Here is a 13,323-nt window from a genome sequence, read left to right as displayed (position 1 = left end):
TTGAAAAGGATCAAAACTCCCTTCTCCCAGTTTTCAGGTCAGCTGGATGGATGGAGAAGGGCCTCTCCAGGACCCGGTGGGAGGCGGCGAGAAGGACAGTGAAGGACAGCAGATTCCCGAGATGAAGATAAAGGCCTGTGAAAGTCAGAGTCAGGGTGGGAGTGATGGCCCCTAATCCCAGACTGAGGTGCTGACAGATGCTGTTTCTGGGTTAGTGGCATACTTGACTGTGGCTCCAACTCGTGTCTATGAGCTGCAGATTTTGAACCATAGGAAATGGTTGTGAGCAGCTCAAACCACGGTGTCATAAAAAGTGAGTCCTGGGAAGCCCAGTCTTTTTGGCCTGGAGGGTCAGTATGGTCAGTCTAACACCAGGAAAGAGGCATTCTTCTTCCCTGCTGAGAGCCACAGCCAGGCCTTCAATGGAAGGCGGCTCCCCACCAGTCTGCAGAACAAGGCCAGGGCCGCCCTGCCTCCCCTGCCGCAGGGTCCTGCAGGCCTGCGAGCCCTCACCGCGGGGGCAGGAGCCACCTCACCAGCAGCCCGCTCAGTGGGAAGGTTCCTTCTTTTCTGTCTTCCTCTCCCTGCCTCCCTCTCTTTCTGCCTGCCTTCCTAACTGTATGATGTTGTTTAGTCTCTAAGTCACGTCCCTCTCTTTTGCAACCCCATGGACTGTAGCCCGCCAGGCTCCTCTGTCCATGGGATTCTCCCAGTGAGAATACTGGAGTGGGAAGCCATTTCCTCCTTCAGGAGATCTTCCCACCCCAGGGATCAAACCTGAGACTCCTACATTGGCAGGTGGATTCTTTACCACTGAGCCACCAGCGAAGTTCCTAATTGTATAAAACAATAGTAATCAGGACTACTGCCTGGAGAGATCAGAGGAAGCTTTAGGTTAGTAAGTTCACAGACTGTTTGCTCATAGAATAGGTCTTAGAGAACCTCAACTGTATTTCAGTTCCTGCGTGCGTGCTAAGTCGCTTCTGTTGTGTCCAACTCTGTGTGACCCCATGGACTGTAGCCTGCCAGGCTCCTCTGTCCATGGGATTCTCCAAGCAAGAATACTGGAGGAGATAGCCATTCCCTTCTCCAGGGGATCTTCCCAACCCAAGGATCAAACCCAGGTCTCCTGCAGTGCAGGCGGATTTTTTTTACCATGTGACCACTTCCTGCTGCTAAGTCACTTCAGTCGTGTCCGACTCTGTGCGACCCCACAGACGGCAGCCCACCAGGCTCCCCCGTCCCTGGGATTCTCCAGGCAAGAACACTGGAGTGGGTTGCCATTTCCTTCTCCAATGCATGAAAGTGAAACGTGAAAGTGAAGTCGCTCAGTCGTGTCCGACCCTTAGCGAACCCATGGACTGCAGCCTACCAGGCTCCTCTGTCCATAGGATTTTCCAGGCAAGAGTACTGGAGTGGGTTGCCATTTCCTTCTCCGACCACTTCCTACCCAGCCTTTAAAATAAACCAGTTTACTTGCAAAGAAAATGCTAAAATCCAGCTGGGAAAACTGTTTCCTGAAACAATGGGCACTTTGCAAATCCCCTGACTTTTCAGAGCTGTGGAAAAATGTTCAAGTTGGAGGACCTGAGTCTCCTCTTGACTTTGAAAACTCTAATGAGTGGCCTGAAGGTTTGTGTCTGAAAGGGAGGGACACTAACCTGGGCTCTTTTTTTTTTTTTTAAGTCATTACCAGATGATAAACCAGACTTTCTGGGGGTTTTTTGTTTTTTTTTTTTGTATCTGCCTGATCAAGAAGACATAGATATTTTCAGAAAACCTCCAAAGAAACAAGATACTCCCAGAAGTTTACTTGAACAAATGGCTTCAGTTGAGCATAATTATTTCTTACATATCAGTTTTAAATTCATGTTAAAGAGCAAGACAGCTCCATTCAGACTTGCTGGAGCAGTGTGGGCCTCTGTTGCTATTGTTTAACCAAATTCAGAGGCTGGTGTGATTAGTCTGCCGGGCCCACAGGTCAGGATGAGTTATTAACTTGGCTAGCAATGCTGGCAAGCTGAAAATATCTATCTTTTTGTGGTCTAAAAAGGTCTGCATAAAAAAGGTTTTGCTTGTCATTCTCTCCTAGCCATTTTTTTAAATTAAATTTTATTGGAAGTTAGTTGCTTTGAGACCTGGGTTCTATCCCTGGGTCAGGAAGATCCCCTGGAGAAGGGCATCGCAACTCACTCCAGTATTCTTGCCTGGAGAATTCCGTGGTCAGAGGAGCCTGGAGGGCTATGGACCATGGGGTCACTCCTCAATGTTTTGTTAGTCTCTAGTGCACAGTGAAGTGAATCAGTTATATGTTTGTGTGTGTGTCCCCTTTTTTGTATTTTCTTGCCATTTAAATCCCCACAGAGCACTTCTCGTGAGTTCTCTATTGCACACACAGTATCAGTAGTGTGTATATGCTAATCCCAATCTTCCAGTTCATCTCATAGCCCTCCTTGGTGTCCATATGCGTCTTCACTACATCTGTGTTTCTGTCTCTGCTTTGCAAATAAGACCATCTCTACCATTTTCATTAGATTCCACACGCATGCGTTAATATATGCTATTTGTTTTTGTCTTTCTGACTTACTCCCCTCTGTAGGACAGTCTCTAGGTCTCTCAGCCATTTATGATAAACATGTATATGCCTTAAATTCTGTCTTTATAAAAAATTATAACTAATTTATTGTATACGTTAATCAAATTGAAGTCAATACAATATGTAGGAGGAATAGAAAGTCAAGTTTTATAAAAGTTATGACAAGAGTGAACTACAGCCAAACAAAATACAATTTTTTAGAAGAAATGGCCTCAGAAACAAGAATGCACATCTATGAAGGGCATTTCCTTTTTCATTATTGATACTCATATTTGCAGTTCTTTCTCTATATGAATAACAGCAATACTTAATATATTATTGCAAAATTAAAGTCACCTCTTTTATAAAATAAGGTCATTTGATGAGTCACAAGCTATGTGACAAAGTGCATTCAGCGATAGCTAGTCAAGTGCTGGAGCCCCAAGGGGCTTGAACTGTGTTGCATGGCACCAAGTCTGGGATTTGAAAGTTATTTTGTTGTTGTTGGTCTCTGGAGGTTATGTTTCATGTATTTCCTCCTTTTTACCCAGAATATAGTTTTGCTTGGGTGGTGACCAGCAGAGAAGAGTGGCTCTGTGGGGGCAGTTCTTGCTTGGATGGTCTTCTTTGCAATTTGATCAATATCAGCAAACAGTTTGTCTGAAAGCTATTCCTGTAAAAATAAACAACTCTTCAGTAGCTCTTCTTCCAGTGCTCAGACAAGTGAACATGTATACTCAAGGGAGAAAGTGTATTGACTACCAAAAAATGTGTAGACTAGTAAGAAATTGTCTCCCAATACACTGTCTTTCTGGGATTCCCCCTGCATCACAGTAAAGCATCAAAACAAGACTGACAGTGCAACAACTGTCACCAGTGATATAAATAAAAGTTAAAAACCTGGGTTCATCATGTGGAAAAATCAGGTGAAGATTAAAGCAGGACTTTTACTTGGGTTTAAGTCGGCAGGATAATCCAGGATGTAATCACATGTCATTGACAAGTAGTCCCAGATGCTCACTCTGTGCCTGCCACCTCAACCTTGTTTGCCCCTGGATTCACGTGTCATTCTCTGCCCTTGGTATTAGAAGCTGTGGTTCGTATTTGGCTCTTGATTTTCTTTCTCTGTACTTCATTCAACCATCAGTTCTGATTTCACCTCCCAACTACTTTTCACCAGTATTTCTCCTTTTATCTCCTAGTTCAGGTTCCATCATCACTTACTTGAAGTACTTCAGTGGTCTCTTTACATCTGTTGGCTTCTAGAACCTCATCCTCCTCAAATTCATCTTCCAAACAGACACTAAATGACTAAATACAAATGCTCCAGTGTCAAAGTACCCTTGTTTGAAATACCAAAATGACACTTGGGGATAAAACTTCTGTGATCTAGCCCATGTCTTTGTGTCTTGCTCACTCTGTGTCTCAAACATGAATCAATTTGAAAATATTTAGCATTGTGCCATTCATTATAGTAGCTCCAGCATTTAGCACAGTGCCTTCAATGTAAAAGGATCTTAATAAATATTGTGTGTCCTAAATATTTCTTGAATAGATGGACCACTGCCACCATTCAGCCCAACTCAGGACCCTGTCTGGATGCTGTAGCAGCTTCCTCTTCTTCCAACTCCCAGCTCTTCCTACTTTCCTTTGTTAAATGCTACCGACCACTCAGGTCTCAGTTTTAACATTAATTTCTTCGTGCAGCAGTCCCTGACCCTCTTGACGGGGTTAAATTATTTTTCCCTGCATCACCATAGTGTTTCTCCATAGCACTCATCACACTTGTAATTATGTGTTTAATGTCTGTAACTTCCTCAGAGAGGCTCTCCCTAATCCTCCTGACAAGGGAAGTATCGGTATTAAACGTTCTCCTAGGTCGTCACGCTTCTCCTTAGCATGCATCCCAGTTCATAAGTATCTGTTGAGCTGAATTGAAAATGTATCTTCAGTCCTCACGGAATGTGGAGGTTCAGCTCTGGCAGTTCCTGTATACCCCTAGCTAATTCTTTCTCATTTTTAAGTTTCAACTGTCAGCAACTCAAGGAGCCCTTGCTAATCAAAATTTACACCACTCTCAGCAAGATTGGATCCCTGTTCTCAGTACTCTCATAACATATCATGAACATTTCCATCAGTGCACTTACTAAGATGTATTATGGCTATTTATTTATGGATTCATCTTATTAGACAGTAGTTTATCTGGGAGTGGCTTTGATGCCTTATTCATGTTTTATATTCCAAGGTTACCAGGGACCAACACACACACACTCAGTGACCATTTATTGAATGAGCAGATGGATGAATACACAGCAAACGAGAATTAGACAACCTCTTGCTTCTAAGTAATACGTCTTCTGTAATGGGGATGCAGGACTCCTCAGTGGCAAAGCTGTGTGGACTAGAGAACTTGGGTCCTCGTGGGCACTCCTCACATACCCACACCCTAGACCTTGACATTTTATGGATGCAGTTCCAATCTGGCTGAAATTGTGTTTGAGACCCTTAAAAAATCAGTGATCAAAAGATAATTTGAACTGAGTTATGAAGAATAAAAAGTTATCTTTATTTTCATTCTAAATGTGTAGGCTGAGAAGTCTATCCATTAGATACAGACATAGGTGTTTAGGTATATACTATACCTGTGGCAGATGGAATAGTGGTCTTCCAATGGTGCTGACAACCTAACCCCCAGTGAATATGGTACTGTTACAGCAAAAGGGATTTTGCAGATGTGGTTAAGGTAAGGATCTTGAAACAGGAGATAATCTGAATTATCTGGGCAGACCCAGTGAAATCACAAGAATCCTTATGGAAGGGAATCAAGAGTGTCAGAGTCAGGGGTGATGGGAAGAGGCTACACAGCTGATTTTGAAGATGGAGGAAGGGCCAGGAACCCGGGGAGCAAGAGGCCTCTATAAAAACACAGGGAAGTAAGTCCTCCTGAGAGCCTGCAGAGAGAGCACAGCCTGCCTTCATTTCAGCCCAGTGACACTTCTGACCTATAGAGCTATAAGTTTGTGTTGTCTTAAGGAGTACATTTTTGATAATTTGTCACTGCAGCAATAAAAAGCATTAAATGTATATGATACACATTCTTGTCTATATTGTATTTGCCAGCCCTCCAACACTGTTGCCTGTCCTTTGAGTAAGACTCTAGAGGAGAGAGACAATTATAAACATACACAAATCATCACATATTTATAACTGGTAGGTGCTGAGATGTAGAGCCTTCTGTGCTTTAACACCCAGCCTTCCCTTGTCAAGAGACCTGGGACTAAATTTACACACACACATACAGTTTTCCCAGTGGTCCAAGGTTATAGATACAGAGTGGGTCATCTGTTTAGACTTCAAGATTTGATTTTGTGTCATGTCTATAAACCCAACAAATAATTGTCAAGAAGAGATGGAAGAAGATGGGAATATCTGCATAAACCACTTAGTCTTCACTTGTACCTGTTCCTGTCTGTATTGTCCAGGTAGAACCAGAGAGGATCCAAGCATATTTTCTAAAAAAAGAAATTACTAACAGAGATTTCAAAAATAAATTTTCTGGACCAAGTAGAATCATCTGAGATTTTAGAAAGCTGGACTATTTTCATATTTAACCTGAAACATCCCCCAAATCATAAATATTGGCCACCATGTCAGAATACTTTGCTAATGAACACAGTTAATCTCCTTCCCATCTAAAATATTTTATTCTTAAATCATCAAAACATTTATGATTATGTCTTCCATAAGAGTTGAAAATACATTTCTTTACCTTCTTATTTTAAGATAATGTTTCAAAAGCAAGAGCTACCTTGGTATTTTCCTGTTATATCTGAACTGTCACGATTGCTTATATTGTAAGAAAGAAAACCACCTTCCTCACTGACAGCCAGTCACATTTTTCCAGAAAAAAAGATTACCCTAAGTTCTGCATAATTATATGGTGCAGATTAAAGATAACAAAGTGAAAGTGAAGTTGCTCAGTCGTGTCTGACTCTTTGCAACTCCATGGACTGTAGCCTACCAGGCTCCTCAGTCCATGGAATTTTCCAGGCAAGAGTACTGGAGTGGGTTGCCATTCCCTTCTCCAGGGGATCTTCCTGACCCAGGGATTGAACCTGGGTCTCCCGCGTTGCAGGCAGACGCTTTATTGTCTGAGCCACCAGGGCCTTTTCAACTCAGGGATCAAATCCCGCATTGTGGGTGGATTCTTTACTTGCTGAGCCACAACGGAAGCCCAACAATACTGGAGTGGATAGCCTATCCTTTCTCCAGGGGTTCTTCCCGACCCAGGAATCGAACCAGGGTCTCCGGCATTGCAGGCAGATTCTTTACCAACTGAGCTATCCCGGAAGCCCTAAAGATAACAAAGATAAGTATATTTACATAGCTGTTAGTTGATTGCACAAATAAAAAATGAAATACACTTAAAATCACAACCAATCTGTACTACTTGATTGTGGGTTGTGGGTTATTGTTGTTTTTATTGGCATAACTGATTCCTTGTGTAACAAGATATGTGCAGAAAATTTGTGTGAACAATTTATCATAACTTGCATCTCATGTTATTTTTAATATATTCTTTCAGGAGTGTGGTGAAGGCCACAGAAGACACATACTAGAAACAGGGTTTTTTTCATAGTTTTCTCAAAAAAGAAATTAGTATTTGAAATATTAGCCTTTTAAAATATGCTGGTATTTTAGGTCAGAAAGTCTGAAGTTAATCTTCTTTTCCCCCCATGGGTTTATGATAAAAAGAGAGATAACTATTTTGCTAATATTTTTGGTTTTATAACAATTGGATATATATTCTAAAATTACATTAAGGGGGGAACAGCTTTTAAGGGGATTTAATCTAGAGAAATGAATTAAAGAACTGAAATTCAGCTTAAATAGTTGAGTATCTAATTCTCCTTCTATTAATCACTAGGGCTCTCAAGGATCAGTCAGTTCAGTCGTTCAGTCGTGGCCGACTCTTTGCAACCCCATGAACCACAGCACGCCAGGCCTCCCTGTCCATCACCAACTCCCAGAGTCTACCCAAACTCATGTCCATTGAGTCGGTGATGCCATCTAACCATTTCATCCTCTGTTGTCCCCTTCTCCTCCTGCCCCCAATCTTTCCCAGCATCGGGGTCTTTTCAAATGAGTTAGCTCTTTGCATCAGGTGGCCAAAATATTGGAGTTTCAGCTTCAACATCAGTCCTTCAATGAACACTCAGGACTGATCTCCTTTAGGATGGACTGGTTGGATCTCCTTGCAGTCCAAGGGACTCTCAAGAGTCTTCTCCAACACCACAGTTCAAAAGCATCAATTCTTTGGTGCTCAGCTTTCTTTATAGTCCAACTCTCACATCCATACATGACCACTGGAAAAACCACAGCCTTGACTAGACGGACCTTTGTTGGCAAAGTAATGTCTCTGCTTTTTAATATGCTGTCTAGGTTAGTCATAACTTTCCTTCCAAGGAGTAAGCGTCTGTTAATTTCATGGCTGAAATCACCATCAGCAGTGATTTTGGAGCCCAAAAAAATAAAGTCAGCCACTGTTTCCACTGTTTCCCCATCTATTTGCCATGAGGTGATGGGACCAGATGCCATGATCTTAGTTTTCTGAATGTTGAACTTTAAGCCAACTTTTTCACTTTCCTCTTTCACTTTTATCAAGAGGCTCTTTAGTTCTTCTTCACTTTCTGCCATAAGGGTGGTGTTATCTCCATATCTGAGGTTATTGATATTTCTCCCGGCAATCTTGATTCCAGCTTGTGCTTCCTCCAGCCCAGCGTTTCTCATGATGTACTCTGCATATAAGTTAAATAAGCAGGGTGACAATATACAGCCTTGACATACTCGTTTTCCTATTTGGAACCAGTCTTTTGTTCCATGTCCAGTTCTAACTGTTGCTGCCTGACCTGCATATAGGTTTCTCAAGAGGCAGGTTTCTCAGGTGGTTTGGTATTCCCATCTCTTTCAGAATTTTCCACAGTTTATTGTGATCCACACAGTCAAAGGCTTTGGCACAGTCAATAAAGCAGAAATAGATGTTTTTCTGGAACTCTCTTGCTTTTTTGATGATCGGACCACATAAATAATTTTCACAATATTCTTTTGCAATGACTGTATTCAGTAGAATTATAAGATTTAAGATATTCCCATGGTATTCTAAACAAAGTGTTAAAAGATGTAACATTCCAGAGACGAAGAGTATGTCAGCTTTCCCTAAAAGTGTTATATCTTATTAAATATCTTCATTCAGTATTAGTAGATGATATTCAAATGTATTGTGTCAAATATGTCTGGGAAATTCTTGATATAAAATATTGATTAGATGCTTTTACTACAGGACTTATCAGAGCCTTGACATGTTACTAAATGCAATGAATTTCCAAAAACAAAGAAATAGAAGAGATGATAACATGCAGTGCTTCATCAGCTGAGAAAATCAGCCTTGGTTTCCTTCATGCTATAATCCTGACCCTCATCAGGTAAGAGGTTCTAAAGTTTCAAGTTCCCTCAGGAGATCTGTTGGTTTTAGTCTGTCTTCCTACCAGGAGTTCTGGGTGTGTTGACTTGGGAATCAAAACCGAACTTAACTTTAGTGGCTTGTGGACCTACCCTCAGCATTCATTCATCCTTATATTCAATTAACCCCTGATTTTTGTGGGACTTGTCTTTCTTTAATCACCTGTCATTCACATTCGTGAGGGAGGATCCCCACTCGCCTTATGGGGACGGCCAAATACAGGATACTTCCCCGAGGAGGTTTAGAACAGATTCTAGTCATGTGTGCACACAGTCAGCAGGGGGAGGATGTGCAGGCCACGGAGGCTGCGCCTGGGAGCTGAGTGAACAGCGGGACTGTGTGAGGCAGGCTTTGTGGCTTTGTCGTAATGAGGCAGTGGAGTGCCTCTCATTCCCAAGGAAGGAGGTGATGAGCTTGAATAATTCCACAGGCGGGTAGGGAACTGAACTCCAGGACTCAGGGATAAGCAGGAACTGCAGGCAGTCCTCCCTGGAGGAGGGCTATTTGACTAGGTGACCTTCCCTGCAGAGCAGAATGCGGGTGGGATCTTGCAATCTGGTGACTCAAGGCCATCTGGTTCCAGACGTATGGGCAGCACGTCACATTGGGTAGAATTTAGCCCTGGCACCTCACCCCCTCCATCCACACATACTTCAGGCAAGGCCTATCCAACCACCAGCACCAGACAAAGCATGTGACCAACATTAAATTTATCACAGTCCCCATCCCCAGAGACTAATTCAGGAATGAGATGATCACCTAGCTTGGACCAATGAAAAGTCAAGCTAAGGAGTTTTTACTGGGACTATGGGGAAAGAAATGTGCTGTTTTTGAATGCGACTGCTAGCCCCGATTGCGGTGGGAGCCAGGTGGTCCAGGAACCCCAACGCAGAGCCGGGGAATGAAGCCAGCACAGACAAAGCAGGGTCTAGAAATAGTCAGAAATAGGAATAAATATTCTGCTGATCTTGCCTGACTTGCATCCAGTCACACCTGATGTCTCTCTACCGCTGGCCTTTCCAGGCATGTGAATCACTCCTTTTCCATTTTTGATTAAGGAGATTTGAGTTGAATTTTGACACTTATAGTCTTAATAGTTCTGATTGATATATAAACTAGTTTGAATTAGTGCCTGTACTACTGTACTGAATGGTTTTGGTAAGAACCACCTCACAGTGTTACCTCTGACAGTATTTTAGAACTTGGCAATGTCCTCACTCATGACCCAAACCAAACCACGGCTCCCTTTCAAAGTTACCTTCTTGGATAGCTCTTCCTGCAGTGTTACTATTATGTGAGATCAGTCAGCACTTCCACTATGATGCAAGAACAATCTTCAATGACTATATGCACAAAAACAAGAACACAATGAAAAAGAAATGAAGGGTGATCATTATCATGGCACAATTCTATATAAGGCAGAAACTGATTTGATCAATCCTGAGTCCATTAGTAGATCTCAGTCTATTTATAATGTGAACAAATATTAGAAAACCTTTTAAAGAAACCTCATCTTAAAGGTATGACATTAGAAATTAATTTGGGGTGGCACTTTCAGTTCATAAAGAAAGATATGTAAAAGTGAGACCAAATAAATGTGATGACTATTACTGGGCAAATAACTTGGAAACATAAGTAAATCAAATATTAGAACTCGTGCCTGTAGCTTCTTATGTTTTCTCAAGGAAAACATTGCAGGAAATATCAACAACATTTACACACTCTTTGATATTTCCATCCAGATAAAGACTGCAGCTCATAGCCACTCAGCAGTGATTTGAAGCAGCGGAACTGCTGTTAACATTTACACTTGCTTGATGAGAAAATGTTGAAATACTCACAAGCACACTTATTAAGTAGAAGAAATGACGGTGCACACCGACTGTCAGCAAATGTTGACAAGGGTCACAGAGGTAAAGGAGACAAATACTTTCAAAATGCAAAATCGTACGTGGGGGGAAAAAATGAAGCCAGGTTTCCAGTTGTTTCTTCATACATCCTCCTAATCTGCATTTGTTTATCACAAATATATTTCATAAATGTGAAAGAAAGTATGCTATCAGAAAGCAATTGAGATTAATTTGGATTTAGAGACTCAGATTATCCATCACGGGGTGATTAGAAGCCCCAGGGCACGAATCAGTCATTCCTGACCATTCGCCTCTGGTGACTCCAGGTTTAGAGGCAGTAACGACGTGTATAATGTATTTATCTGCTAATTTAGTCATTTACTTGATGGATATGAGGGAACTTCAAAGGAAGGTTATAACGATCCTGGCATGTACATTTCCAGTGTACCAGTAGATTTGTAATAAGCAAAGCATCTAAAACTTTTAAAATACAATTAAAGTACCAGCAGACTAACTCATTAATAACACTATAAAAGTGTATCAAGCAGAAGAGGAGTGTACTTTCTTTAACACACTGTGTGAAGGTGCAGGCAGCATGTGTAAGGTCATCCAAAGAGCCACAGTAAAAAGGAGATGACATTGAAATATTCAGAATGGACTTCTGTTGTTGGAATCTTGAATCATATCTTCATTTCTTTCACTTTGTGCATCTGAGCCCCAGAAGGTAGAGGTTAAACAGGATGAGGTTGAAGAGTTGTGATGGAAAGGAATTCCTTATACCCTGCAAAATCCATTTACAATCAAGCAATCTGTGAATTTTTTTTTTCCTTTCCAGAATGGGAGCTTCACAGAACACACAAGTTCTCTTTTTCTTTTGCTTTGAGCTAAAGTATGAATCTGTGGTGTTATATCTAGTAGGCATGTTTTAGAAAATCCTCTGGTTTCATGAACTTTACATGGGTATTTATAAGATGCTGTGTGTGTGTGTTAGTTGCTCAGTCATGTTCGACCCTTTGTGACCCCATGGACTGTAGCCTATCAGGCTCCTCTGTCCATGGAATTCTCCAGGCAAAAATACTAGAGTGGGTAGCCATTCTTATCTCCAGGCGATCTTCCCAACCCAGGGATCGAAAATAGGGTCTCTTGCATTGCAGGCAGATTCTTTACCGTCTAAGCCACCAAGGAAGCCTTTATAAGATAATATGTAAAGTAAAAATGTCCCTGCTGCATGAAGGTTACAGAGAAGGCAATGGCAACCCACTCCAGTACTCTTGCCTGGAAAATCCCACAGCCGGAGGAGCCTGGTAGGCTGCAGGCCATGGGGTCGCTAGGAGTCAGACACAACTGAGTGACTTCACTTTCACTTTTTCCTTTCATGCATTGGAGAAGGAAATGGAAACCCACTCCAGTGTTCTTGCCTGGAGAATCCCAGGGATGAGGGAGCCCGGTGGGCTGCCGTCTATGGGGGCGCACAGAGTCGGAGACGACTGAAGCAACTTAGCAGCAGCAGCAGCATGAAGGTTAACTGGATTGTTCCGGGTATAGAGCTGTTGGGAAGGTATGCTTGGATCACCATGTTTTTATGAAAACATATGTACAATGGAAAAGAGTCAGTATCTTGGTAGTCCTTCTGTATTTCTTCAATTGCTCTGCAAACAGTTTAACTTTCTATTTTTATGATGGACAAGATTTACACACTTAGTTCCCTTGGATTAACTATTATATTTTTCACAAGTAAAGCTACTGGCAACCTGGAATGAGAGCCCAGAGTCTTTCTGTATTTAAATGTAGAACAGTATTACTGTGGTACAAATAAATGGCTTCCACCTGGCTTAATGATGTTCCAGCTGCAAAATCAATTCGTATACTGCATCTATGGATTTGCAAATACGAAGCAGGGGCTCCCTCTGCATAACCATCTGTGCATTGCTTTTGTCTTTCAGTTTTTATAATAATAGAAATAATAAGGCCAAATTCTCTTTAAAATCAGAAGTTGGTCATTGGAACATGAGGCTGATTAATACCTTGATAATTCTTAACCACTTAGTAAAATCGAAATGACAGTGGTCGCAGTAGTAAATGTATTTTTGAGAAAATAATCTACTGTTTAGGCCACAATGAAAAGGATATATGAAAATATTAAATATTGTAAGTGTGAATGAAAAAAATATAGCCCAAAGTGACTAAGCTGAAGATACACTGGAAATATCACCAGCTATGCAATCTTCGGGGCTTCCTGTGTGGCGCTAATGGTAAAGAACCTGCCTCCCAATGCAGGAGACATAAGAGACACAGGTTCTGTCCCTAGGTTGGGAAGATCCTCTGGAGGAGGGCATGACATCCCACTCTAGTATTCTTGCCTGGAGGATCTCATGGAC

At 41.8% G+C, this 13,323-nt stretch overlaps 1 protein-coding gene across 2 annotated transcripts in view; it reads left to right on the top strand.

Moving 5' to 3' along the window:
- LOC145518182 (uncharacterized) overlaps positions 1 to 13,323 on the top strand; it is a 429,574-nt gene that overhangs the window by 384,186 nt on the left and 32,065 nt on the right. The window contains exon 5 of one of the 2 annotated variants that reach the window (XM_081522001.1): positions 8,916 to 9,057. The exons of the other annotated variant lie outside the window; for it this stretch is intronic. The gene's annotated coding sequence lies outside the window, so the exon portion shown is untranslated. The remainder of the gene's footprint in view (positions 1 to 8,915; positions 9,058 to 13,323) is intronic. 2 annotated transcript variants of the gene reach the window in all.

The sequence above is a fragment of the Giraffa tippelskirchi genome, chromosome 8 (assembly GCF_054371585.1).
Source record: "Giraffa tippelskirchi isolate mGirTip1 chromosome 8, T2T-mGirTip1v1.2.pri, whole genome shotgun sequence".
Classification (NCBI taxonomy): domain Eukaryota; kingdom Metazoa; phylum Chordata; class Mammalia; order Artiodactyla; family Giraffidae; genus Giraffa; species Giraffa tippelskirchi.
This window is presented reverse-complemented; position numbering and strand designations above follow the sequence as displayed.